Here is a 5,000-nt window from a genome sequence, read left to right as displayed (position 1 = left end):
AAATATCAATTGTCGATCGTGACACAGCCTTGTCATCCGTATGATTAGACCCTGTGCAAAGCAAGTATCTTGTTGATTTCATTCATAATTATTATTATTTTTTTTTTTTTTTACTTTCTGCTGTCACGATATTAGTGGCTGACATTTCAAAATTATTCTCTGGCTCTCACTCTTTCCACCAGGATAAAAATTATATCCGAGGTAAACGAGACTAGTGTGACCGCCCATTAAAGTAACATTTTAGAAACTTTAATATAAAATTCAGTCGCATGTCAAGATAATTTTTCCTATAAAATTTATAAGGTACCCATGCAGACACAGACATAATTTAATGGAAAACACTGTCTTCTGAATTGTTAACTGTCTAACTTTACATACGTTTGGATATCGTACACACACGCACACACACATAGGTAATTAGATATAGACATTTAGATAGATAGTTTTGATGAGATGGTATCGCGCTGTCGAACACCTTTCTTAATTGGTGTTTTATCGATTTCCGTGTGGAGTTTTTTATATATATATGTGTGTGTGTGTATTTATGCATTTATATATACTTACAAATTGATATATATATACATATATATGCATATACACACACACATATATATCTATATATATGTCTGTGTAGGTTATGCATAAAAAAGGACAGTGAACGAAAAAGTTTTGAAAAAATAATGTACTAATGTCAAGTAAAATATTATCTGGCAAATCTCATGCATCCTCCAATTGTTGTTGGTTGTGTCATACCACCTGGATCAAAAAAATAAAGTGGTTCTATTATGTTTACATTTATTGTTCAGTAAATAAAAACAATCTTCCTCATATGAAAACAAATACAAAACACTAATTCTTACAAGTGACATGAATACAACTGTCCCATTGAGAAGATACACACTGCCTATAAGTAATGAAATTCTGAAATGCGGCAATGCTCAATGCTGTATATGCTGACATTCCTATACATAACACACATGGACGAAAGCAAAAGGGACAGTATCTTGAGTGTCGTACACGAGGCTGGGTTGACTGCTTGAGCTTGTGTGCCGCTGCTTGTGTCGGAAGAACGCGTCCCTGGAGGCTGAAGCGTAGTGGAATCTCTTGATACTGCGGGTGGTTCTTAAGTAGATGTTCTGAAGAGACATATAGTGTCCACTTCGCATACCCCGACACGGTTGGGGACTTCACATTTCCCAGAGCATTCTTTTGGAAAACCAATGACCGTGGGACGGGGTTGAGGCAGGGTGGTAGGTGGCAATTTGAGCCTCATTTGAGGAGGCGTGGAGGTGGTCTGCAGATACTCCTGGGGCGGCAGAGGCGGGAAGGTAGGTATGATTCCATGGCGAAACCCGCAGGCGACATTGAATTGACACTTGCAGTTTTCATCGAACGAGTAACACTTGCGGCGACACGGAGGACACGAGGCTATTCCCGGACTCCCTTGTGAGATTCCGTGAGATGTCCCTCCGTAATACCGAGGAGGGTTACCTGGTCCTGCGGGTCCAGGGGGTCCAGGGAGACCCACAGGCGGCCCCCAAGGCCGAGCGAAACGGGTCATCCTGACGGGGCCTTCGGGCAACGCGGAGTTCGTCACGGCCCCCAAGACGAGAAGCAGCAGCACCGACACTCGCGACATGGTGTTGAAGTTCCAATCCTGAAAACGGAATGCCCACGCTGCCCCGCGCGAACACAGCTGAATGACTTGTTTCCGGTTAGCGATTGTCAGCTCGTACAAGACCAAGAAAGGATTTAAAGGACCTGGAATCATTTTCCATCACTTGAAAATTAAATTACTACCTGTAAGCTTGGGTCGCACTCATCTTGAATAGCACTAAATTTACGTTTTTTTTTTTTTTTTCTCTCTCTCTCTCTCTCTCTCTTCCTTTTTTTCTAACACACAATCAAAACAACAGCAAAATAAGAAAATATGTACAAAAATATGATTATGCATCACCAGACACTAAATACTTTTTTCAAAAGGTATACCAAATACCAAAGTTGGCACCTCGGAAGCATATTCCTTAGCTTCTAAATTTGTTCTAGAAAAAAAACATAGTGTCTACAATAACCTCCTTGATGAACCATGCATCGAAGATTGCTGTGGATTATATGAGTATCAGCGCAAATCATTTGACAAATTACAAGGAAAAGGACACCCAACTTAGAAAAGCCAATCCGCCTAGTTCATTAATCATCATACATCATACAACCGTTCAGATTGCCCCGTTATCCTATAAATCAACAGAAATGGAAAATCCAACAGTAAAATTTCGAATAACATACACGTTATTAGCGTAATTCGTGATGTTCAAAGGACGTTATTATGGAATGATATAAACTAAATTAAAACTGCGTAAAATATCAATTGTCGATCGTGACACAGCCTTGTCATCCGTATGATTATACCCTGTGCAAAGGAAGTATCTTGTTGATTTCATTCATAATTATATTTGTTTTTACTTTCTGCTGTCACGATATTTGTGGCTGACATTTCAAAATTATTTTCTGGCTCTCACTTTGTCCACCACGATGAAAATTATATCCGAAGTAAGCTCCATATCTTCAGCGTGTCGGAGCGTCTATGTTTGTCGGTCAAATGAACGTTTGCCTGGTTTTTTTTTTTTTTTTTCTTTTTTTTTTTAATTTTAGTGAGGCACCATTGTTAGTTGAAATGTATATTATAGTATATAATCCATATTTATACAATACAATTATCCCAACATTATATAACAATCACTGTTTAGATATCAAGTAAAAAGCTTCCTGGTAATTTTACTACAGTTCTTGTTTTGCGAATGACCATCACGGCGGTTCTCACTCGTTCCCGCGCTAAGCAGGGATTTTCATCTCGGTTCCCCTCATAGCTGGGGAAGAATCCCGCTCTGGAAAGGGACCCTGGATCCCGGACAAACGAGACTAGTGTGACCGCCCATTAAAGTAACATTATAGAAACTTTAATATAAAATTCAGTCGCATGTCAAGATAATTTTTCCCTTAAAATGTATAAGGTACCCATGCAGAGACAGACTTAATTTGATGGAAAACATCCTCTGAATTGTTAACTGTCTAACTTTACATACGTTTGGATATCGTATACAATCTTATACTAGAAAACAGTATGTACACCATGTTTCCATACCGAGCACAGTGTTCTGTAATACTAACATAATGACCAGGCTGATTTTCTGATAAAGTAGTGGTTGCAAAAAGACGAATGTACATAGTGAAAAGATTAGTGGTCAACCAACAAATAGAAACTTACAAACATGTATGATTATATAATATATAATGACAGATGTATGAGTGGGGTGACAAGAGAGTGGAAGTTTCCAGTGGGTGGAATGTGTATGGATGTATGAATGAGTACTGTTCATGTGAAAGCCACGCAAGTAATCTTTTGGGATGCCACATCAAATATCCGAGGGGAACTGGGCATCAGCATGTAGGCCTAGAACGCAAATGTATCTGTTATTCCATTAACACCACATACTACTCTGTGTCGCGTAGGTGAAGGAAAGCGCAGCGTCCTTTCCATTTGCTCTACAGTTTAGGGGGAAAATGCAAATGATTATCGGCCCATATTGCAAATCAGAGTGCAACGCGTCTCGTACTTAGTGAGGTTCCGATTCACCAACGATAAAATTACGACATACGCTTTTTTAGCACCATAGTATTATTTATATTTCTTGTTTCATCTTATTTTAGGCGGCAGTTACAATAAGAGAATCTATTCGATTCAATTCGTGAAGAACCATCAATTCCTAAGGAACCTTCACACCAACCGAATCTAGTCAATTCAAATCAAAAGGCGTGAAGGCGAATCGGAGTCAGAGATTCGCGTGGATCCATTTTTCATCAATCACGTCGAGTCAGCCTAATGTATATTATGTTACTGGGCATCCTGATCAATGTAGTACAAGAAGAACGTGCCCTGTATGATTTTTATAACATATAACAGCCTATTTATCATAACTTATAATATATAATAAAACATATTACATATATACTTATAATTTATTGTATGTGCATATATATATATATATATATATATATATATATATATATATGCATATGTGTGTGCGTGTGTGTGTGTGTGTGTGTGTGTGTGTGTGTGTGTGTGTGTGTGTGTGTGTGTGTGTGTGTGTGTGTGTGTGTGTATGTATGCATGTATAGATGTGTGTATATATATGCATATATATACATATATATGTGTGCATGTGTCTGTGGGTGGGTGGGCGTTTGTGTGTGTGCGTCTGCGTCTGCGTCTGCTTGTGCGTGTGCGTGTGTGAATGAATAAATAAATATATATACATATGCATACAAATATGCATATATGTGTGTGTGTGTCATATACATATGAATGAGGTATAATATATCATATATATATATAATCCTTATAATCTATTAATTTTGGCATTTTGACTCATTTTGCATTATGACTGATGTTGATTCAGACTGATCTCTCTCTCTCTCTCTCTCTCTCTCTCTCTCTCTCTCTACCTCTCCCTCTTTCTCCCTCTTTCTCTCTGTCTTGTAAGTACGAACAGATAAATACGTGTTCTAAAATAGAGTAAAGGGAAATTGATTAGCAGATGGTCCCGAAGTTTTATAACTTGAGTGGATTCCCAATGGTAGGGTTAATAGCCTGTCCGTACTATACCAGTTTATACTTGTGGTAGCTATTCGATGACTAATTTTCAGTAACACTTTATTATAATGTATGGACCTATTTTTTCCTACTTCTTTATTTGCGTACCTTCTATTCAGAGGTTACTTTGAGTTCATTAGAAAACGGCTATGAAAACAAGGATGTAAAAAGATAACAATAATGATATTTTTCTGCTATATTTGTCAGACAAAACTACCTCCATATGTTTGTGTAAGTTATTGATTTTCGAGTCTTCGTATTAATGACTGTGACTATGTTTTTGTACAGTACATGTTTTTTTTTTTTTTTTTCTATCGTTCTTTTTTATTTCATTTTTTTTTTTTTTTTT

Source organism: Penaeus chinensis, chromosome 5, assembly GCF_019202785.1.
Source record: "Penaeus chinensis breed Huanghai No. 1 chromosome 5, ASM1920278v2, whole genome shotgun sequence".
Taxonomy (NCBI): Eukaryota; Metazoa; Arthropoda; class Malacostraca; order Decapoda; family Penaeidae; genus Penaeus; species Penaeus chinensis.
This window is presented reverse-complemented; position numbering follows the sequence as displayed.